At 38.8% G+C, this 24260-nt stretch overlaps 1 protein-coding gene and 2 pseudogenes across 3 annotated transcripts in view; 2 read left to right on the top strand and 1 right to left on the bottom strand.

Annotated features, from left to right (window-relative positions):
• The window catches only part of LOC143544745 (actin-related protein 7-like), a 141049-nt pseudogene that overhangs the window by 17673 nt on the left and 99116 nt on the right, over positions 1-24260 (bottom strand). The gene's annotated exons all lie outside the window — the stretch shown is intronic.
• On the top strand, positions 1710-24201 carry LOC143544744 (uncharacterized; annotated as a pseudogene). The gene is made up of 40 exons (XR_013137304.1): positions 1710-1890; positions 3346-3422; positions 3567-3666; positions 3798-3905; positions 4548-4664; positions 4730-4880; positions 4980-5062; positions 9824-9830; positions 14169-14326; positions 14589-14777; positions 15830-15906; positions 15996-16113; positions 16196-16279; positions 16810-16905; positions 16996-17097; positions 17655-17723; positions 17818-17913; positions 18006-18113; positions 18219-18338; positions 18906-18983; positions 19073-19201; positions 19287-19485; positions 20256-20399; positions 20469-20512; positions 20599-20682; positions 20783-20851; positions 20923-21069; positions 21155-21304; positions 21404-21469; positions 21558-21702; positions 21828-21892; positions 21976-22041; positions 22246-22339; positions 22429-22465; positions 22544-22601; positions 22687-22797; positions 22887-22954; positions 23074-23140; positions 23822-23890; positions 23967-24201. The product of XR_013137304.1 is annotated as an uncharacterized LOC143544744 (transcript).
• LOC143544743 (uncharacterized) overlaps positions 14208-24260 on the top strand; it is a 50229-nt gene continuing 40176 nt past the window's right edge. The window contains exon 1 of the mRNA XM_077036774.1: positions 14208-14214. The gene's annotated coding sequence lies outside the window, so the exon portion shown is untranslated. The remainder of the gene's footprint in view (positions 14215-24260) is intronic.

Below are 24260 nucleotides of genomic sequence, written 5' to 3'. Positions count from 1 at the left end.
ATAAACAGTGTAAATTAATTATTAGCATAAAATCATATATATATTTTCAAAAAGCGTACAAAGATATATATAAGCCAATCAATATGAAATTAAATCAATTTTTAAAATGATTATATTGATTTCATCGTTATAAAAATCCATTATACTTAAAACGGGAGCTTGTTTTGCTGTTTGTAAATAAAAGATATCTTATAAATAAAAGAATAATTAATTACAAATTAGGGTCACGTCAAAATGAACGGTACTGCGGTAGCTTAAAATGCGTACCTAAACTCTTGCACTTCATAACATGACATCGTCACGTCGCTTTGGCCCCCACTATTATGGTGAAATGGAGTTTCGTAAGAAATACTATTTTCAAAGTTTTGGTTTTATATGGTAAATGGTTTTTGCGTGTGGTTGGTTAATAAAAATAAGTTTCTTTTTATGGAATTATGGTGTATCTACTAACAAAAAATCTCTATAAATAAATTCATCAAGCAATTAAAATATTTTGTAAAGTTTATTATTATTATTGCGAATGAGTTGGTGGTAGGGGTGTGCTTTTTAACCGTACCCGAATAACGGACCCGAACCGAAACGACTCGCGACACAAATAACCCGACCCGAATTCATCCGAACCAGTTAAACTCCTCCGAACCCGAGATAAAATATTCGGGTCGGTATTTGGGTTGAAATACCAAAATTCGCGTTGACCCGAATAACCCGAAGTATAACACATCGATGCATGTATCCCTAATTTTTATTGAGTAGTTTAGCGGTGAAGTAACGGAGTGACATTATGTATTTTTTGTTAGGCTGTTCTCAAGACTTTAATTAATATTTGATCTATCACATTGGAACTCAATGTATTAAATTATCATAAAACGTGTTAAGAATGTTCAAAAACTTAAACAATATAATATTTAAACTAATATGTATTGAGCATGTTTATTTAATTTACACAATTATTGATCCACATGCTACAGCACTCCATCCCGTCTAATGCATGCTTGTGTCATAAATTAAATGTTTTGCCAAATAATATATATTATTGTTGAATATGGATGTATATTATGATTTTATAACGGTTTGAAATATCTTTTTTTAACTTATGATATTTTTAAAGGTGGATAATTTTTTTAAATTTGTTAAACCCGAAACCCGATCCAAATTTACCCAACCCGTTTAACCCGAAACCCGAACAAACCGAATTTATTTGGGTTGGTTCTTGGGTCAATTTGTTTTGAGCTCAAATCCGAACAACCCGAAACCCGAATAAATAACCCGAAGAACACCCTTAGTTGGTGGTGGAATAATAAGAAAGAGACTCAGTTTTTCCATGTGACACATGATTGATTTTTGCCCCCAAGCATTTAGTTTCAGCAATGCCAGGGTGATGATCGGAGACTAAGCGAGTATGTGTAATGCTTTCGGGCGAGTGTTCAGAGATGTTGGCATTAGGCGAGAGTTTTTTCAAAATTAAAAAACGAGTATATCGTGATATGATGAATTTAACCGATAAGTCATTTGAATAATTCGCTAAATGTTAAAAAAAATTATTAGTATCATACATTGATACATAGAATGGACAAATTAATTATTAACTTATGTAACTTCCCAATCCAAATAAAAAGATCACCATCTTCTAGCTTTCACCAAATGACATAAATACCCCCATCTTCCAACTGAAGTCATATACTAGTTACTACTTACTACTACTTCTACTACATATAACTAACTAACTAATAATAATAACAATTCTCTCCACGCCAAAACCCCAACCCAAAACCCTCCGGTCACCGGAATTCTTCACCGTCTCCGGTCAGCAGCTTACAAAACAACGGCATAAGTAGCTACGTAACGATGAAGCTCCGTTCACAGCTTTACACGGCGGTTGCATGTCTTCAGGCTCGTTTTCACCGTCTCTCGTTCTTCATTTCATTTACACCTGTTAGGTTTTATAATAATAATATTATTGGTGAATTGTTCAGTAAATGTCTACCTACATATTCATCGTTAGTGTCAAGTGTCAATTTTGACTTGATTGCACTGAGTTAGTGGAATTTGGTTGACTGTAAAAGAATTTATAATAATAATAATAATAAAAATAAATGATGTTTATCTGATTTAAAAATGAATATAAGCTTATTTACATGTTAATCACCGAATTATATTTTGTCTCTGCATGATCTATTTTTGTTTTTAAAGTTATTTTAATTTATAAAGTTCTCATTTGTTGAACCTTATTCTATCATCTTTCATTTGTAAGGAGCAGGAATGTAGTATTTATGTTTAGGATTTTTTAAGTCAAGTTGGATTTATTAATTTGTTTGGTATTTATTGAACAACTAAGTCTTGATTGAATTTGGTGTGTTGATTTTGATATGAGCATTGGACCTCTTGGATTGATAAGAACACTTATAGAAAATTATTTAATAATGAGTTGAATAGTTGGTATTTATTATTTAAGTCTTTTTCTCTATATTTGGAATTTTTTTTAAAAGTATATATATATATATGTTTAAGCAAGTTTTTTCTTTTTTATTTTTTATATTTTTTAAAATGTGGTATTAGTAAGCCTGAGTTCTCTCTTATGCAAATAATAATAATAATAATAACAAATAAATAAATAAATAAAAATCGGTGGTCTTTTTTATTTTTCAAATTTTCATATAAGATCATTTTGTTTCATATATATATATATATATATATATATATATATATATATTTGCGAGAAGTGAATGTGGAACTTTATTAATCCCTAATTTCACTCCCTTTCTTATGATGTTACCTACATGTATGTAGGTTGGTTGTATTTATGTCTTTGCTACACACATTCAAACCTACCTACACACATATACATGCGTACCTATACACATTCAAACCTACCTACACACATACAAACGTACCGAACCACATTCAAACCTACCGAACCACATTTAAACCTACATACCTACACACATACAAAAATACATACATACACATATACAAAAATACGTACCTACACACGTACATACGCACCTACACAATAAGAAAGAGAGTGAAATTAGGGATAAATGGAGTTTTACATTCACTTCTCGCTGTAAAAAAACTTCTGAAATGAATGGACTGTACTCAAATTAAAGTAGTTTTTGGTCTAATAATATCCAAAAAAAAATACTCTAATGCTGGATACAACTTGGTTTCAATATAATTTATATCAAAATGCATGAGACAAAATTGTATATACAGGTTTATGCTAAATATTACCAGCTATTTATAGGAAAACTAGATTCTATCTTAAAATGAAAAATTATATCTTGATTTCGTATAATTTAATATAATGTTGTGATAATCAAGTTTACTGTTGATATATTCTTGCAGGTCTTGTTATTTATATCAATAGGCAGTGCAGAAAGGTCCAATACAAGAATAATTTCAACTTCCAATTTCTCACTGAGGTGAATTTTTCTTCTATAGTGCATTCTTATAGTGCGGAAACATGCTTTTTGTAGGGAATTGGAGTTCACATGATAGCAATGTATTTTTGTTTCATGTCATATTTTACTTATTTGGTGTATTTGAACAACTTACATCTGTTTTAGGGTAAAACATGCTGAAAACTATTGCGCAATGTATGATATATGTGGAGAGAGGAGTGATGGGAAAGTAGTTAACTGCCCTTTTGGCTCTCCATCTGTTGAGGTACTTGATAAAGTCAAGATAATAACAGTATCAATAATTATCAGCACACGAACAAAATATTGGAGCATATTTGGAACTAAAATTGCACAATCTGTTTACTAGCTAATGTAGTTGTTTAACATGTTTTACAGCCAAGTGACTTATTATCATCTAAGATCCAAAGTTTATGTCCAACAATTTCTGGAAACATATGTTGTACAGAGGCTCAATTCGATACATTGCTTTCACAAGTCCAACAAGTAAGATGTTTTGCTTCAGTTCTACTTTATAAACAGTGAATCATTACAAAATAACTATAAAGATTTGATCTTGTTAGGCCATAAACAAACCGAACGTTCAGTGAACCGTTGGCATTAAGTCTGTTTTTTTAAAAACGAATGAACATGAACACATGCCTCCTTCGTTCATTTATATCCGTGAATGTTCATTTACGTTCATTCATTTAAATTCGTTCATGACCTTTTGTTTATGTCTGTTTAATGTCGTCCATTACTCCATTTATATATTCATTAGAAAAATTTAGGCCCATTACAATATAGTCTAATAATAAAATCAAAATATCACCTGTAAGAATTCATTCTAGTTTTATGATATTTTAGGTCCAACATAATGATGTTCAAGTTTTCTTTTAATTAGTGTTTGCTTACTTATGTTTATCAATATGCATTCATCTATGTTCAGTTATGTTCGTTTACATTTGTAAACCATTCGTTTATACTATTAATAAAAGAACATAAATGAGAATGAACACATTCATTTTCTTAATGAAGGATAACTAACAAGAAAACCCTATACATTTAAGTGTTCGTGTTCGTGTCCGTTCGGTTCCTTTACAAGCCTAGATATTGTTCTATATATTATCATGTTGTCTTTTATTGCAGGCTATACCCTTTCTGGTTGGATGTCCAGCATGCTTAAGAAATTTTTTGAACCTATTTTGTGAACTTTCATGCTCTCCAAATCAAAGTCAATTCATCAATGTCACTTCTATTTCTCAGGTACAATTATCACATTTTATAATCCAAAAATGAATTTTCTTTTATTTATCATATATTGCTTTCAGATGAAGAATAATTCGACTGTGGGTGGGATCGACTACTATATTACTGACACATTTGGAGAGGGTTTATTTGAATCATGTAAGGATTTAAAGTTTGGTACCACGAATTCACGGGCTATTGAGTTTGTTGGCAATGGTGCCAAGAATTTTAAAGGTAAGAATACAGTTATTCTTTTATTATACACATAGATGCATGCAAGATAATGTACATACATCAAAATACATGAAACATGATTGTATATTTGTTTGGCAGAGTGGTTTGCTTTTATTGGTCGGAAAGCAGGCCTTCAGTTACCAGGTTCACCCTATGCAATAAATTTTCGGTCCGATGCTGATGTGGCATGAAGAAACACTAACCGGACCCCGGGCAGGTTACTGGTAACCTGGGGGTTGGAGAGATGTTTCCCACGAGGGGTTAGACCCTTGGAAGATGGTTCTTCTGATAACCTGCAAAACAGACACCGTGAGCTCGTCACTGAGAAGGGGGGGGTTCCTCCTTGTGACCACCCTCCGGCGTGAGAATCAGACTAGATTGCTCTTTAAATATAAAAGTATATTAAGAGATTGCTAGAGCAGATATCAGGTATATTATGATGATAATGTAATAAGATATGATAAGATCAGATGATCATACCATTTGTGGTATTTATAGCCGAAGGTAGGTTTCCAAGGGGTTTAGCCGGCCCAACACGCTACCAACTGTAACCTATGCACGTGCCCTGCCTGTGAGTGGTGGATAGGTAGCGGCTGACACAGAGCAGGCGTGTCGTGCACTCTTCCTCTTCTGCCAACTACAGGCTAGGCACGTGGTATGGCAGGAGTTGGTGGGTAGGCGGCGGCTATTGGTCACAGTGCTGTGGCGTGCTGTCTGCCATGCTGCTGTCAGTGAGCTGTCGCATCTCTGATCAGATCTTTTGCCCATACCTCGTCAGGTACAGTAAAAGATCCTTCAGTATACGGACTGGCTTATTTGGGCGGGAGTATTCCCCCTCCCGCCTCTGTGCGGGATTGCTCCCGGCTTGGCTCATTCCTTCAGGTGACACTGAACGATTGAGAGCTAAGTGCCTTGTGCGTGTAGCCATGCTGCGCGGGTGGCCTTCCCTGATGGCTTGTATCCGAGGCTGCGGGGACAGGCGGAGTCCACCATTGGGAGGCATTTCCTGCGGGACCAGCTTGCGTACTGCGCGTAAGGACGTCACGTCTCTGAGCATGGTTGGTCCTGCGGATCCAGTTGGTCTCTGCGCAGACGTCCATGTTTAAGGTGAGTCTTGCGGGTCCAACTGGGCTCTGCTGGGACCTACCTCTTCAAGTCCCCCCAGTCCAATGTTCTTCTCATGAGTGTTTAATGAAGTGAGGTGAACTTTTGGACTTGAGCAAAGGGTTTTGAAAAGGGTTTTGTAAGGTTTTCCATGGGGATTCTTTCCGCGGAAGTCCTTGTCACTTGCAGAAATGCCCGAGTTTCCTGCTTGGTCTTTGGGTATGATGCGGGTAGGTCTGTAACCTCCTCGCAAGTCAGGAGCATTGAGTCCCAGTTGTATGTATTTTCCATGAGGTTTTGGTAGTTTTGAACATAGTGATCAATTATGTTAAGACCACCAATTCCATCCTGGAGCTTCAAACAACGTAGTTCTCGATGTTCCCGCTATGCGGGGATGCTATTTCCGTTTCCGCAAGCATTGCCCAGAAGATCCTTCTTGGTTTCAATTCCCAGCGGAGCGCTAGGTATGTGAAGGGTTTTGCCTTAACACTGTACCTGCGCTCGTCTTACGGTTACTTTACTCTCAAGGTATTCCTGGCGTCAATTCCCTGCGGGTGCTAGGTATGTGAAGGGTTTTGCCTTAACACTGTACCCGCATCCGTCTTACGGTTACTTGTTCACCAAGGTTCTTGGCTTCAATTCCCTGCAGGTGCTAGGTATGTGAAGGGTTTTGCCTTAACACTGTACCCGCAGCCGACTTACGGTTACTTGCTTGCCAAGGGGTAAGGGGTATTTTCCCGCTTACTTTTTAATACTTTCGAATTTTGAATTTTGAAATTCGAAGAGTTGGTGAAAAGATAAACCTCTGAAACGTCGTGCGACGGTTTCTTCTGACTGTGTCAGGACGTGCAGGAAGTTATGGTGACGTGACAGAACATGGTCATTCCAGTTGCTTTTTCAGGCGCGTGGGAGCGATTTTTCGGGCGCGTGGCCGCGAAATTACTGGCACACGTCCTTTCAACAGCTGTTGCCAGCTTGCTTTTTGCCACGTGTCATAGTTTCATTGCACATTTGAATTCTCTCTCCTCCGCATTAAATTCATCGCATTAATTGCGATTACTATATAAAGGGGGAGAGGGTTATTTGCAATTCACACTTTCCACTTTCATCTCTTCTTCTCAAGTAATTTCCGGCGAATTTTTCTGTTCAGTAAAGCATTACCCTGAAATCTCTTTTCGTCTTTCTTCCACCATGTCTTCTCATGATGCTGATGACCAGAAGACTGCTGGCGAATGCCAGTGCTCTCTTTCTGTCGATCTGTACCAGTATATCATCAGGAAGTTCATGCTCGAGTCTCTCGAGCCTGAGTTTCCTGAACCCCACCATACTGTGTACGATGCCCCTAGTGGCAAGATCGGGGTTTATGCTGCATTCTTTGTCTACGGGAACCTTAGGTTTCCGTTGACAAAGTTTGTGTACCGTGTCCTAGAGAGGCACGGTGTGCACCTGACAGAGGTGCACCCCATGGCCATTGCCAAGGTCCGGCACTTTGAGTGGGTGTGCCGGATACTGGGCCTTGAGCCCCTCGTTGATCGTCTGATGACCTTCTATACATGGAGGTGCATCCAAGGGTGGTACACTCTTACAACCCGTATCAAGGGTTTAAAGATTTGTACCACCGAGCGGAGTCTTCGCTCATGGAGAAGAGAGTTCTTCTTCATATCCGCTCGCGCCATCCCCATCGCCATGAAGTTCAAGAATGGCCAGGCGCTTCCGAACCTTCCCGCCCTCAACTACGAGGAGGCGGAATGGTTCTCGAAGATTTCCCGGGTCCAATCCCCGGTTTTCCGTTTTCCGGAGTCGGCGATGGTGATGTTGGGGATGAGCCGGGTGTGGAAGGCGGCGAATGCGGATAAGGTTCCGATCGTCCTTGAATATGGTTCGAACTCTGTCCCTTATGGTACGTCTTGTTTCATTTTGCTGACTTCGATTTTTACTAACTTTCTTGTTGATTTCAGAGGGGAACGATCTTCAGTCGCTCCTGAACCCGCGGGAGGAAGATGGTCCCGCGCGGATGGGTACTCGTGCTCTGGACGAGAACGAGTTGCCCATCTTAGAGCAGACCGCGGGTCGGTTCGTGGAGGTTTACCCGCCAGGCCAAGAGATCCTGAGCCACCGACGGCCAGGTAAGCCTATCTTCTACCCTGAACCTCTCAATGCTGTGCCTGCTGCTGGAGTTCATGACATTTCTTCTTCTGAGGAATCCGCAGAAGGTCCTCCACTGGTGCGGAAGAAAAAGGCTGCCGTCGGGAAGGGCAAGGAGAAGGTGGCCTCTACGGCCGACCCGGTAGTCCTATCTGACTCGGAGTCAGATAATGCAGAGGTGGCGGGGAAGCCCGGTGGTGAGGAGACCACCGCTCCGGAGGCTGCAGGTGTTACCTCCGGGGAGGCAGCGACGACGACGGTTACCGGTGTCAAGAGGCCGGCTCCATCGGGTTCGCCCCCGCTCGTCCGTGCGTTCAAGCTCAAGAAACCCCGTGAGTACCCCCATAATTCTTGTCTAGATTTGTTGTTTCAAATAAATTTTTCTAACACTTTTGCTTGTGCAGGTGTGGATGTTGACGCATTCCAGGGTGGAGTTGGAGCAAGTATTCCCCCGCCAATGACGGTAGGCTCGGTCAGCCTTCCCGAGGCGTCGACCCAGGCGTCTACGCCTGCTTCCGCTGGTTCCAGCCTTCCTGAGGCTGTTCCAGCTGAGAAGGTGTCTCCGCCGGCCGTGAGTGCAATTTTTACAGCATCTTTCACGGAGCCGGCGGTTACTGTTGCTGAGGAGGTGGCGCCAAACATGGCTACCACAGCGGCTGCCACTATACCTGCGCCACCGGCACCGACGGCCGGACCATCAGGTATGCGCCAGGCTTCCCGCCGATCTATGCCACCTTCCCGTCTGCCTGACCTGTTGGATGGATTTCCTTTAGGTTCAGGTGATGGGTTTGGCGGCTATCGGCCTGTTATTGACCCTACAGGTACGTAGGGTTCTTTTTCCCTTATATATTTTTATCATCTTTTCCTAACTGCCTTTGTTTCTTTTGCAGTGTCGGATTCCAATGAAGTGTATGTTCCAAGATGGAACATACGCCGAGGAACAACCCTTCGTACCCCTGTGGAGTGCGTGGACTGGGCTCGCCACGCTGCTCCTCATGGTGCGTTGGGGGAAGCCATGGCTAGCTACCAAGAGGGTAGGCTAACCAATGAGCTTCGGGTTCTCCAGGCCCGGACGCAGCCCCGCGTCGAGCTGCTTTGTCGTGAAAACGACAAGTTAAAAGCAGCTCGCGCCAAAGATGTATCTGAAGCGCGGGCTCTTCGGGAGGAGAACCGGCAGTTGGCCGCTGCCGCAGCCGAGAAGGAGAAGGCATTCAAGGCCCTCGAGGTTGAAGTCCAGGCGCGACTCGAGGCCCGCTCCAAGGCTGCCCAAGCTGTGAATGAACAGCTTCGGCTGGCCAAGGAGACTGCGCGAAACTCAACTGAGAGGGCTGCCAAGGCTGAAGCTGTTGTTGAGCCGCTTCGCGAAGAGAATGAGCAGCTTAAATGCAAATTAAAGGCTCTTCAGCATGCTCATGACGCCTTGGCAATGGAAGATGCCAAGAAGCTGCAGGAGATCCTTGACCAGAGGGGGGTGCTTGACCGCACTGAAAGGAAACTCAAAAGCGTCGAAGAGGCTGCCGCCAAGGAAGTTCAACTTGCCAACCTTGATAAAAACGGAGCCGAACGTGCTTACAAAGAAAGTCAAGCTACCCTCCAATGGCTGCTTCGAGAAGCGTTGCCTCAGGTATCTTTATCTTTTTCTTTACGCTTTCCGCTCGTAATTAGAAAATGTTCTAACTTGTATTCTTTTGTAGGTTGCGCGTCGGGTCCTTTCAGAGACCTCTTATGACGATGCGATGAGCGCAGCCCTCAACGCTTCTCATGAGGATGGGGAGAAGACTGGCTTCCTGCTTGGTCTAGGGTTTGCTGAGAGAGGCTTTCCGCCCTCCAACTTCCCTTTATTCAATGTTAATACTGAAGCTGCTTATGACCAAGCTGTGAACCAGTACGCTGCCTTCCCGCATCCAGTGGTGGAGAAGGTGAATGAGGCTGCTGCTGCTGATGATGGGCTAAACATCCTTAAGGCTTTCCTTGGGCAGCCACGCTCAGACGGTGCTGGTCCAAGCGGAGGTGGCCCTGAAGCCTGATCCTGAAGATCTCTTCCCACCGCTAGGATAGACAGCTTTGTATAGATTTCTTTTAGGCGGGTAGTTACCCGGCCACTGTTGTAATACATCATTGAAATATTAATCTTTTTGCGTATAAGACTGTTATTTCCTTCTTTGGGTTCCTTGCTTTATAAACTTATGACTTGCATACTTAGTTTAAATTAGCAATTTTCCAAGTGTTCAGAATAAGAACCTTTGAACGTGGTTGATAGTGGGTTAAAGTTTCGCTTCCTCCTTCATGATTGTGCGGGTAGAACCGTCACTTGCACTTGGTAGGATGGCTAAACTTTAACTTTTATCTAACCTGCGTGCTGGTTTTTCTTACTTTTTTAGGATAAGTTAACCTTTGAACGTGGTTGATAATAGGTGTGAAGTTTTGCTTCCTCTTTCGTGATTGTGCGGGTAGAACCGTCACTTGCACTTAGTAGGATGGCAGAACTTTACCCTTATCTGACCTGCGTGTAGGTTTCTCATCTTTTGAGGATAAGTTAACCTTTGAACGTGGTTGATAATAGGTGTGAAGTTTTGCTTCCTCTTTCGTGATTGTGCGGGTAGAACCGTCACTTGCACTTAGTAGGATGGCAGAACTTTACCCTTATCTGACCTGCGTGTAGGTTTTTCTCATCTTTTGAGGATAAGTTAACCTTTGAACGTGGTTGATAATAGGTGAAGTTTTGCTTCCTCTTTCGTGATTGTGCGGGTAGAACCGTCACTTGCACTTAGTAGGATGGCAGAACTTTACCCTTATCTGACCTGCGTGTAGGTTTTTCTCATCTTTTTAAGAATTTTGTTTTGAACCGTTCGACGCGCGGTTGTCGATAGGTTAGTGTTCATTTTCCTTTCATGATTCATGCGGATAGACCGGCACTTTCATTTAATGGGATGAACTCTTTCAACTGACCTGCGTGAAGGTTTGCCACGTTATTGGGTTCGTGCGGGTAAGACCGCCTTCCCACGCAACGACTTCACGTAATGTGAATGTCGTCACCAGTGTTGGATAGTTTTAACCGTTCGACGCGCGGTTGTTGACAGGTTATTATTCAGTTTCCTTAATGATTCATGCGGATAGACCGGCACTTTCATTTTTGGGTGCTGAACTTTTTCCCCTTCAACTGACCTGCGTGAAGGTTTGTCACGTTATTGGGTTCGTGCGGGTAGGACCGCCTTCCCATGCAATGACTTCACGTAATTATGCGGTGAAAACCGGCATATTAGTGTCCAGAAAAGTATAAATGTAAAATCATCAGCTTCGATATTCTTAAAGAGAATCATTTCCATTAGAAGTGGCTCTTGGCCTTCTCTTTACAAATTGGAATTGATTACATGCAAACTGTGTAATTGAACTCCCTTCCATGTTGGGATGGGAGTGCCATCGAGCCGATACGCACCTGGTTCGGGATCTCGTTCTTTACGCAGCATGTAGTCTCGTTTTTGAAGCTGGAATTGGTTCGTGTTTTCCCCAGCTGGGGTTCTATACGCACTCGCCTGCCTAGCTTTTATTTCGCCACGAGGTGCGCGAGCGTCCCATCTCTGACGAATGTTTCGACCATGTCTTTTACGTCTATGCATTCTTCAGTGTTGTGGCCTTTTGTTCTGTGATAGTCACAGTACTTGCTCCGATCAGCATCGTGACGATGCCGGATTACTGGAGGCTTTGGCCATGGGAGCTCCTCAGTAGCAAATATGTCAGTGACGCTTTTGGTAAGTGGCGTCCATCTGGAGTTCCGGTGCGGCTTTACATTATCCCTTTCACCCAATCGGTGCTGTAAGCCGGATGAGGTGTCAAAGTTTACCCTTGACTGCCAAATGCCTTGCTTCCGTTTTTTGTTCAATCGGGCGGTGAGGACGTTGTCCTCTCTCGTCCTCTGGGTGTAAAGGTTTGTGTTCTGCGGAAGGTCTCTACCCAGTTGCTTCTCCGTTTCCGCATAGCGTTTGGCTGCTGTCATGATGCCATCCCATGTGGATGGCATTCCATCTTTACCCGTTAGGGTGCGGATAAGCTCTGGGTCTTGCGCGCCCTGGATGAAGGCTGCGCGAACAAGATCCTCGCTGATATTGCCCAAACTTAACTTCTTTGAGTTGAAGCGAGTGATGAAGTTTGGCAGAGATTCATCTTCTTCCCGTGTGCATTTGAGGATTGTCCATTGCTCCTCGGTATACTTTCGCTGCTGGCTGAAGTGTTGGCTAAACTTCTGCTGGAAGTCTGCCCAGTCGTAAATGTGGTTAACCGGTAAACGATCAAACCAAGCCCTAGCAGCCCCCACCAGCGTCATTTGGAACATGTAACACCACGTGGGTTCCGTCCAATTGCTAACGGTTGCCCCCGCTATGAACCTGTTCAAATGATCGTCTGGATCAGATAGGCCGTCATATGTGCCTATGTTAGGCATTTGTTTAGCACTTTTCGGGGCAATTGCTTCAGCAATGTCCCTTGCAAATTTGGACGTTCCTGCATTTGTAACGTTTGGTCTGAACGTTTTAGAGAAGTCTCGTGGACTTCCATCTATGCTTTTTGGTTTGAAGGCTTGTCCAAAATGCCTTTTCGGTTGGGTTTCCGTTTCTTTACGCTTCCCTTTTGCCTTATGACGAGGGTTCGCGTCGGAGTCGGATTCCTCCGAGTCATCCTCCCAGTATTCGAATTCGTCGGCCTGTTGCACGGAACGCAAGCGTTCGTTCAACTCAGCCTGGAATTCCTTTTGTCGTGCCTCCGCCCATGCCTTGACTTCGTCGAGAGTCTGGCGGGGGAGTCTTCGTTTTTCAAACTGGGTATCGGTGGATCCCAGTAGGCGGTCATTTACTGCACTTGCCCCTGCTTTAGTAAGTGGGGTAGTGTTCGTAAAATTTACTTCACTTGCTCCGGCTTCGGTAGCCGGAGTAGTGTTTGTAAAAACTGTGTTGCCGGTATTCCCCCCAATAGCTGGGGTTGTGGTTACCGGAATTTCTCTAACCATCTTTTGTATAAAGTTTTGAAAAAACTGGAGAAAATTGTAGTTCTAGCTTTATGCACGGATGGCGCCAATGAAGAAACACTAACCGGACCCCGGGCAGGTTACTGGTAACCTGGGGGTTGGAGAGATGTTTCCCACGAGGGGTTAGACCCTTGGAAGATGGTTCTTCTGATAACCTGCAAAACAGACACCGTGAGCTCGTCACTGAGAAGGGGGGGGTTCCTCCTTGTGACCACCCTCCGGCGTGAGAATCAGACTAGATTGCTCTTTAAATATAAAAGTATATTAAGAGATTGCTAGAGCAGATATCAGGTATATTATGATGATAATGTAATAAGATATGATAAGATCAGATGATCATACCATTTGTGGTATTTATAGCCGAAGGTAGGTTTCCAAGGGGTTTAGCCGGCCCAACACGCTACCAACTGTAACCTATGCACGTGCCCTGCCTGTGAGTGGTGGATAGGTAGCGGCTGACACAGAGCAGGCGTGTCGTGCACTCTTCCTCTTCTGCCAACTACAGGCTAGGCACGTGGTATGGCAGGAGTTGGTGGGTAGGCGGCGGCTATTGGTCACAGTGCTGTGGCGTGCTGTCTGCCATGCTGCTGTCAGTGAGCTGTCGCATCTCTGATCAGATCTTTTGCCCATACCTCGTCAGGTACAGTAAAAGATCCTTCAGTATACGGACTGGCTTATTTGGGCGGGAGTATTCCCCCTCCCGCCTCTGTGCGGGATTGCTCCCGGCTTGGCTCATTCCTTCAGGTGACACTGAACGATTGAGAGCTAAGTGCCTTGTGCGTGTAGCCATGCTGCGCGGGTGGCCTTCCCTGATGGCTTGTATCCGAGGCTGCGGGGACAGGCGGAGTCCACCATTGGGAGGCATTTCCTGCGGGACCAGCTTGCGTACTGCGCGTAAGGACGTCACGTCTCTGAGCATGGTTGGTCCTGCGGATCCAGTTGGTCTCTGCGCAGACGTCCCTGTTTAAGGTGAGTCTTGCGGGTCCAACTGGGCTCTGCTGGGACCTACCTCTTCATGGCAGTAGGAATGAAGCCAATGAATGTCACTACTTATTCATGTGGTGACACGTCACTAGGTTGTTCTTGTGGTGACTGTCCTTCTGCTCCTGTTTGTTCCAATTCTGCCCCTCAACCGCTTCATAAAAAGGGTTCTTGTTCAGTGAAGATTGGCACACTTGAGGTTAACCAGAAATCATAAACTAATTGCAATACTGTCCAATTGGTCATTTTATCTATACCTTAGATAATCAGATATGCCATACTCTCAAACATTTAAGTATTATACTTTTACAACTTTAAATCGATTAAGTGCATCTGAATACTATCTTAACAGCTTGTTTATAACATTTGGTTATCAGATTCTCATATTGAATATCAAATACTTACGTCCAAAACACATCCTTATACTATGCATTTAGTGATTTAGTTTTAAATCCATGCAGGCAAGATGCATTGAAGTTTCAGTAGCAACGTTGTATATCTTATTGGCCTCCTTGTTTCTTTGGTGGGGCTTGTTGCATAAAAGGAAAGAAAGGAACCCGGATTTGAGAACTAAATCATTGATGCATGTGACTAAGGGTGGCCCAGTACAGCAGGTCCATGGGAAAAAAGATGAGCATATTCCCATGCAGGTAAAATACTAATTTGCAAATTTGGATATAAATGTACATTAAAGAATATACAAATATACATACAGGTATACACACACATATATATATATGTGTGTGTGTAGATTTGGTTTCCGGTAAAAAGAGCGGTTATGGACCATTGAAAGAAGGATATCAATGGTTAAGATGATCTAAGGGTGCCACATCAGCAAATTTCTCGAATCAAAAGGAATGAAGGGGTAAAACTGGAATAGCCTACAATTGTTGACTTTTATAAAGTTCTGTTTTCTTAAAGAATACGTTACCTTTTCATACATCAATATATTTTAAAAAAAACTAATATCGTAAAACGGAGCAATTTTTATGTTTAATTTGAGTGGATGAGTATCATTACAGAACTGTTAAATTATTTAAGAACTTGAAGGAACCCTTGAAAACTAACGTTTGTTATAAAAATTTTTGTATGTTAATGTTCTTTGAGAGTAGTTTTGTCATTTTTTATATCTATATCTACAATTACAATTTTGAAAATTAGTTTTTATACATATCTATGTTTTGTTTTACACCTATGTAAATTTGTTAGTACATAAATTTTACATGTATGTAAACTTGTGAATAATATATGTAATCAAAAATTTTATATAAAATATGATAAAACTACTCTTAAATAATGTTAATATATAAAAAAAATTAAAAAATTGTTTAGTTTTTAAGGGTTCCTTAGAGTTCTTAACTATTTTAGAGTTTTTAAATGATGCCAACCCTAATTTGAGTATCTTATTGTTATATAAAATAAAAGAAAGCTTTTTTTAAGTGGGTTGAACTGGGTGTGATTTCCAAATGGTATTTAAATTTTCAACATGGTGTTTATTTCTACCCAAGTGTTTTAATTATTACAACATGATATTTTTATTGTACCCGTTTTTTTACGCATCTACCCTTACCCGTTTCGACACGTAGAGCTTTTTAGCGGCTTCCTACACTTTTTAGATACTATTGGCTTTTTAGTATAATCCCACCCTGTGTGTGTATATGCATAACTTTTGTAGCTATATATATCACATTTTTGTTTTTAGATGTTGGAGGATAACCCTCAAATCACAAGTGGGGTCCAGCTTTCAGTTGTGCAAGGATATATGGCTAAATATTTCAGGTTAGAGCTCATACAGACATACAGTCAAATGCTAAATACCTACACATATGATCAATCTTTAAAATCTTGATCAAGATATTGATTTGCAGGTTATATGGAACATGGGTTGCTAGAAATCCAATTATTGTCTTGATTTCGTCATTGGCTGTTGTTCTTTTTCTTTGTTTGGGTTTACTTAGTTTTAAAGTGGAGACACGACCTGAAAAGGTATGAACAAAATTTTATTACTGCTTTTGTTATTAAAATAATTTTTGTTTGTATTAATATTATCAAAATTCTGTTATTGAAGCTTTGGGTAGGCCATGGGAGTAGAGCTGCAGAAGAAAAACAGTACTTTGACAGCCACCTGGCACCTTTCTACAGAATTGAGCAGGTGAGAAAGTATCTACATGCATGATTGTTTCACAGAAAATTAGGCCCATAAACGAACCAACCTTTCAGTGAACTGTTCGATGGTAAGTTCGTTTGTTTAATAAACGAACGAAAATGAACATAATTTTTGTTCATTTAGTTAAACATACAAACAAAAACACATGTCGGTTCTTTTGTTTATATTCTTTCGTTTACGTTTGTTAATATATTCAGTTAATTTTTTAGGCTTGTTATAGTTTAGTTTTTATTATTTTTAGGCCCAACACATTGTTGTTCACTTCAGTTTAATTGATTTTATCTTAGTTATGCTTGTTCATCTATGTTTAGTTATGTTTGTTTGTTTGTGAACTGTTCATTTATACTGTTCATTAACGAACACAAACACGTTGATTTTCTTAACGAACGACCATGAACAAGAAAAGCAGTTCGTTCAATTGTTCAGTTAAAGTTAAAAGAGTTTGGTTCTTTTAATATCTGTTAGCTTTTTTTTACAAAAATGTTCTCGTGTTTATGAAGTTTGTTAATTTACAGCTACTATTGGCAACAAAACCTCAAGGTGCGAATATGAAACCACCAACTATTGTCACAGAGGAAAATATAAAGTTACTTTTTGACATACAAGAAAAGGTACTGCTTGAATTTACCTTCCAGTTATCAGGTTGATATACGCCTTCGGTTGCATATATTAATATACAATTTGCATTATGTTAATAAAAGGTAGATGGAATTCGGGCCAATTATACCGGATCATTGGTTTCTTTAACAGACATATGCATGAAACCTCTTGGGGAGGCTTGTGCCACACAAAGTATTCTGCAGGTAGTTATTTTGTTATATTAACTACTAGAGTTAATTACGCAGATCGGCAGATGGTCCCTTTGGTTTGGGCAAAGTAACATGTTTGAGCTAACTTTGAAAAGTTGCATGTTTGGGATTCGTGGTTTTTAATTCTGTAACAAGTTTGGCTATTAACAACCAGCTTTTGTTAACTTATCTATTAAGTCTAGATGAAATGACCAAAATACCCTTAAATATTTAAAAGCAAATTTTTTTTTGAGCATTTTATAAAAATATAGGTGGGCAGTTAGCTTTTTTTTAATTTCTACCTTTTTTAATATTTAAGGGTATTTTGGTCATTTTATATACACTTAACAGAAAAGTTAACAAAAGTTAGTGGTAATATCCAAACTTGTTACAAAATTAAAACACGGACCCCAAATTTGCAACTTCTTAAGTTGGTATCCAAATCTGTTATTTTGTCAAAACCACAGTGTAGTTAACTCTTAACTAATATCAGAATCTTTAGTACGTGATTATGTTTTACCATATGTTCTTTATTGTTGTCTGATGATTTGTTTTGGATATATATGTTGCAGTATTACAAAATGGACCCCAAAAACTTTGATGACTTTGGGGGTGTTGACCATGCTGAATACTGCTTTCAGGTATAACACTGTTTATAGTTTCATGTGAATGGTTGAAAATATGTTTTTAATTATGTCTCACAATTGGCTTAATTATTCAAATAATATATTTTAGCATTACACTTCTGATGAGAATTGTATGAGCGCATTCAAAGGCCCACTAGAACCAAGCACAGCATTAGGAGGTTTTTCTGGTAACAATTACTCTGAGGTAATTTTATGAGTTTTATTTATTTATTTATTTATCATTACAAATGTTCATATGTTTTATATAGTGACCCTATAATGATGATTTAAAGTCAGGCATCTGCATTTATTATAACTTATCCCGTTAACAACGCCATGGATAAAGAAAGCAATGAAACTAAAAAGGCTGTTGCTTGGGAGAAAGCCTTCATTCAGTTAGTGCAGGTTTGTAACCTTTTAGTCTTTTTTTCCTCTCAAATTATAAATTTTAATCACATTCTTTGCAATTATATAACAATATGTTTGAAAACTCATTAATCTTTGTAACAGGATGAGCTCTTGCCAATGGTGAAATCCAAGAATTTGACATTATCTTATTCATCTGAAAGCTCCATTGAAGAAGAACTGAAAAGAGAAAGTAGTGCAGATGCTATAACAATTTTGGTGAGTGCATAGTTTATTTGTGTGTTAGTTTCATAGTCAACTTTAGGGACTTGTGCTTTAGTGGCACATGTTAAAGTAGGGGAGTGCACATAACCGAAATAACCAACCCAATAGAAAACTGACGGTTTTGTTTTATGGTCCAAATGTGTATAATCAGTCAATAATTATTTGACAAAAAAAGGCCTAGATTCGTTATTTGGGTTTTTTTCCGGCATTTTCAAACCCAAATGGTCAAACCAAAATCACCAAAACCATTGTGAAAACCGAAAAAACAAAACCGAATTTTTTTCAAAACCGAAATTTTGGTTTCTAGTTCGGTTTGAGCCTGAAACTGACCCATGCACACTCTAGTTAAAATCCAATAATATTGATCTTCTAATTTTTGTATTTACAAGCTTGCCCTTGATTTAATTTGAAAGAATTCTTTTAGGAATAGCGAGTTAAGTAAAGCCAGGACTTAAATCAGTAGAATAAAAGGATTGAACATCATTAATTTTTATTAAATGCTCCTTAAATTTTTTGCTTAAAATTACACTTTTAATTTGTTCTTCAAATGTTAACTCGTCAGATAAGCTACCTGTGATGTTTGCTTATATATCATTAGCATTGGGCGATACTCCTCGCTTCACTTCCTTTTATATTTCTTCCAAGGTATTAATCATTATTAATATTTAAGATGATCACTTTATATGTTAACGTTTAGAGTTTTAATTAATCATTATTCTATATTTCTATTCCAGGTATTGCTTGGTCTTAGTGGGGTGATACTTGTGATGCTTTCTGTTATTGCATCAGTTGGTCTTTTCAGTGCAATTGGAGTAAAATCTACACTCATTATTATGGAAGTCATCCCTTTTCTTGTTTTGGCGGTAAGTTTTCACCTTTTTTTTATCATATGAACAATAATATAGTACAGTTGACCATTAACCTGAAGTCAAACTTAATTGGAAACAGGTTGGAGTAGACAACATGTGCATTCTAGTACATGCAGTTAAAAGGCAGCAGGTTGAATTGCCACTAGAAGGCAGAATAAGTAATGCACTTGCAGAAGTGGGCCCATCTATAACTCTAGCTAGTTTATCGGAGGTTTTAGCATTTGCAGTTGGGAGTTTTATTCCTATGCCAGCCTGCCGAGTATTTTCTATGTTTGCAGGTACGAGCGGCCTTTTCTGTGTTTGTTTGATTAAGTGGGCCCATCTATAACTCTAGCTAGTTTATCGGAGGTTTTAGCATTTGCAGTTGGGAGTTTTATTCCTATGCCAGCCTGCCGAGTATTTTCTATGTTTGCAGGTACGAGAGGCCTTTTCTGTGTTTGTTTGATTAAGTTTATTTTAACAACTGAATGAACACAGACACTTAAAAGGACGGTTTTCTTGTTCGTGTTCGTTCTTTAAAAAATGAACATGTTCGTGTTTGTTTATGTTTGTTTGTTAATATTATAGAACGGTTCACAAACATAAATGAACGAATGTTCACAAATCAAAATGAACAATTGAGGCATGTGTTCATCTTCATTTGTTTAATCAATATACAAAACTGTGTTCATGTTCGTTCATTTATTAAATGAACAAATGTAAATGGACGAATATAAACGAGTGTTCACTTAAGTATTTGAACGAAGAAGGCATGTGTGCATGTTTGTTTGTTTACTTAAATGAACAAAAAAATGTGTTTTTATGCTCGTTAAATTATTGAATGAACGAACATACACGAACTTTCTACCAAATGGTTGTGTGAACGCTCGGTTCGTTTACTAATTGGTCAAACGACTTGTAGCCAACTAAGTTAACCAACTAGGATATAGGTTGAAAGTCATATGAAGTGCATAAAATCCTCCTAAAACTCTTGACTTAGAAAACATTAGATTATTGTTATCGACATATATTTTATGTAACTTATTTATAAATTTGAGAAAAATTTCAGCGCTGGCAATACTCTTGGACTTCCTTCTGCAAGTTACTGCTTTTGTAGCTTTAATTGTTTTTGACTTTCTAAGAGCTGAAGACCAGAGGATTGACTGTTTTCCTTGTATTAGAACTTCGGGTTCACTTGCAGATACCGATCAAGGTTTGTTAAATAACTATTTTATTATATTTTCTCATGTTATTTAGGTATCTGAAATCATTGCTATTGTAGGTAATGATCAGAGAAAATACGGATTACTCACTCGATACATGAAGGTCAACATTAATTTTCATCATTGATAAAGTGTTTTTTTAACTTTCTTCTTGTGGTCTTATCATGTGAAACTTATGCTACTTTTCAGGAGGTTCATGCACCCATACTAGGTGTATGGTGGGTCAAACTACTAGTCATTTCCGTGTTTGCTGCATTATCATTGGCCAGCATTGTAGGTTATTTCATTGGTGTATTCTTGATTGTATTCTTTACAGTTTTTATCTTTCACCCTTCTGATACTTTATTATCGTGTTTATTATAATTTTTACAAGGCATTATGCACAAGAATCCAACCTGGTTTGGAACAAAAAATAGTTCTGCCTCAAGACTCGTATCTTCAGGTATCAGCTCTTGATAATAAAATGTAAACAATTAATCATACAAAGTATCGATCTGTCATTTTTTTCTTCAGGGTTATTTCAATAACGTATCAGAGTATCTCAGAATCGGCCCCCCTCTATATTTTGTTGTGAAAAACTATAATTACAGTTCAGAATCTGGTCAGACAAATCAGTTGTGTTAAATCAACCACTGTGATTCAAACTCCCTTTTAAATGAGGTATACTTGTAATTATTTAAAAAGAATTTCAGAATAAATTACCAATCTAAGATTATATCTATTTAAAGTTATTAAAAAATTGCAGATATCAAAAGCTTCTTTGGTACCTACGTCCAGTTACATTGCTAAACCTGCTGCTTCATGGCTTGATGATTTTCTTGTTTGGGTATCTCCAGAAGCTTTTGGCTGCTGCAGGAAGTTCACTAATCAAACTTATTGTCCTCCTGATGATCAGGTTAGTTAAACTACTTAAACATTATGCAATAAATGAAGTTATAAATATGATATTACTTTCTAAGTTCATGTACTTAAAAGTGTATGATGTGTTTTTCAGCCTCCTTGTTGTTCTTTAAGTGACGGTTCTTGTAGTGTAAATGGATTTTGCAAAGACTGTACCACGGTAACTACTACATTTCTGAAACGTTGTTTGTATAATTATATTTGCTATTAATATTAATATATGATTAACTAAAATTTGTACATTTTAGTGTTTTCGTCACTCGGATTTACAAAATGATCGCCCGACTACAACACAATTCAAGGAGAAGCTTCCATGGTTTCTTGCTGCCTTGCCTTCTGCTGACTGTGCAAAAGGCGGCCGTGGGGCCTACACCAATAGTGTGGATCTTAACGGTTCGTGCAGCTCCATGTAGTTTATAATATCATAGAACCACTTTTTGTCATTTTTGGCTAATTTTTTTTTGTTTGACCATTTAACCCATTAAAGATAGAAATATAAGTCTATATTTTGTTTGCAGGCTTTGAGGATGGTGTCATTCCAGCATCCTCCTTCCGTACATATCACACACCCTTAAACAAGCAGGTAGAAAACTATATATTAAAAATGAAGTGAGTTTTTATAACATCCTATTCCTATTAAATGATCAAAAATAATTTTAAATTCAGGTTGATTTTGTCAACTCAATGAGGGCTGCATGAGAATTTAGTTCACGGGTCTCCAAATCCTTAAAGGTAATACACATAAGCATGCAGCGGCCCATGTTTATATATTTGTATACTTTTTTTAGATGGTGGCAATTTCGACCCTTTTACTTATGAATTGGTCGATTCGGGCTTTATCTCAAAATGGGTTAAACAGAAAACCTATAGATAATTTATTAACAGCATTGTTTTTATAAACGTAAGTTCATAACTAACATTTACCTCCTTTTGCAGATTGAGGTTTTTCCTTATTCGGTATTTTACATGTTCTTTGAACAATATCTTGACATATGGAAGACAGCATTGATCAGTCTTGCAGTAGCTACTGGTTAGTGATTTTCCATAGTATATGGTTTGACCGTTTGACTTGCTTTGCAGAACCAGTAACTTACTTTCCCATTATTTTACACTTTACAGGCGCCGTATTTGTTGTCTGCCTGGTTATTACATGCAGGTAAGTTTTGGAACTTATTATCTTATTATTTTGACTTAAAGTTGCAATGCGAAGTTTTTGATGATGGTTTCATTTCAGCATATGGAGCTCGGGAATAATTGTTCTTGTTCTGGTGATGATTCTTGTGGATCTACTGGTATATGTCATTCTTGTTGCTTTCCTGTTGAAACTTATAAGTTCTATCATTTTCTTGAAAAGATTTATAATTTCATTGTATACAGGGAGTCATGGCTGTTTTGAACATCCAACTGAATGCTGTTTCTGTTGTGAACCTTGTGATGTCAGTTGGTATTTCTGTCGAGTTTTGTGTACATATAACACATGCTTTTTTGGTAAGTGGATTTTTTATTGCTGTATTTTATCAATACTGTTATCATGGGTAGAAAGGTCACTTCTCACTGGTAGTTTACTTTACCGACAGGTTAGTAGTGGTGATATAGATCAACGGACAAAGGAGTCTTTGGCTACAATGGGTGCTTCAGTTTTCAGGTTTCCGATTTTACTTTTCATTTACTTCTTCATTTCATTTATAGCACCTATTATTGCCTTTTTTAATTTAAAAACAAATCATGAAACTATAACATTTTTTTAATGTCTTTTTGCTGCAGTGGAATAACAATCACAAAGCTGGTAGGAGTAATAGTCCTTTGCTTCTCAAAGACCGAAATATTTGTGGTATTATTCTACTTCTAAATATTTTGACCCAATTACTTATGAATGGGTTGATTTGAGTTGTGTTTGATCTCAAATGGGTTAAAGCCCACATTTTATCATTAATGCAGACAACCTCCAATATCAGTTTTTATTCAAAGATGTATATTATAAGTGCAATAAATTGTTTTTTGAAGACAATAATTGTTTATATATATTTTTAAATGGACAAAAACTATTTATGGGCAACCTAACCCGGCCAACTCTTCGACAAAACACCATTTACTTAGAACTAATAGGGGTGTAAACCAGTTGAGCCAAGCTCAGCTCGCTTAACTTACTAGAACTCGAGCTCGTTTCATGCTCTATTTCTAAAGATCGAGCTCGGCTCGTGAGTATTTTTCCAAGGTTGAGCTTGGCTCGGGCTTCGCTCATTTATATTTACTAATTAATTCATATAAGTTTGTAACTTTTTGCTATATATTTACTTTAATTATATCTTTTATATATAACATAACATATATTATGTACATTTGTTATCATAACTTTATACTTAATAATATATATTATATAAATATATATTTAGTATTTTAAATAAAAAATTTATAGATGATAGGCTTGTGAGCCAGCTTGAGCTCGTTAAGCGAGCGATCTTAGTATGTGAGATATTTTGTTTAGTACTAAAAACCAGTTTATGGTATGCAGGTTTACTACTTCCAAATGTACCTAGTCTTGGTACTTCTTGGTTTCTTGCATGGTCTAATATTCTTACCAGTAAGTTGGCATACGTTAATATGTTCATGAAACCTATATAACCGCAAACTACTACTGATCATCTGTTTGCATGCAGGTGGTATTAAGCATGTTCGGGCCGCCTTCAAGACGAGTTCTTGTTGAAAGGAAAGATGATAACAAGTTTTGTGCCTCGCCGTCATTATAACTTGTGATGCAAGAAAAACTGTTAATATATAGGGGTACCTCAAGTTATAGATTACAGCTAGATGAAGATAGATGTAACTTAACTTGTAAGTTATAACCGCCCTTTTTTTCTAACTATCAACCACTTATAGCTTTTAGCGCGGTTATGAATTTGTTTTTGAGTGTCTTAAGATCTCAATTATGTAGCTTACAAACATTTCTATTG

Source organism: Bidens hawaiensis, unplaced genomic scaffold (assembly GCF_021521415.1).
Source record: "Bidens hawaiensis isolate Kalapana, Puna unplaced genomic scaffold, B.hawaiensis_p1.1 tig00013743_1, whole genome shotgun sequence".
Classification (NCBI taxonomy): Eukaryota; Viridiplantae; Streptophyta; class Magnoliopsida; order Asterales; family Asteraceae; genus Bidens; species Bidens hawaiensis.
The sequence above is the reverse complement of the archived record's forward strand: the minus strand, read 5'-3'. Positions and strand labels throughout refer to the sequence as shown.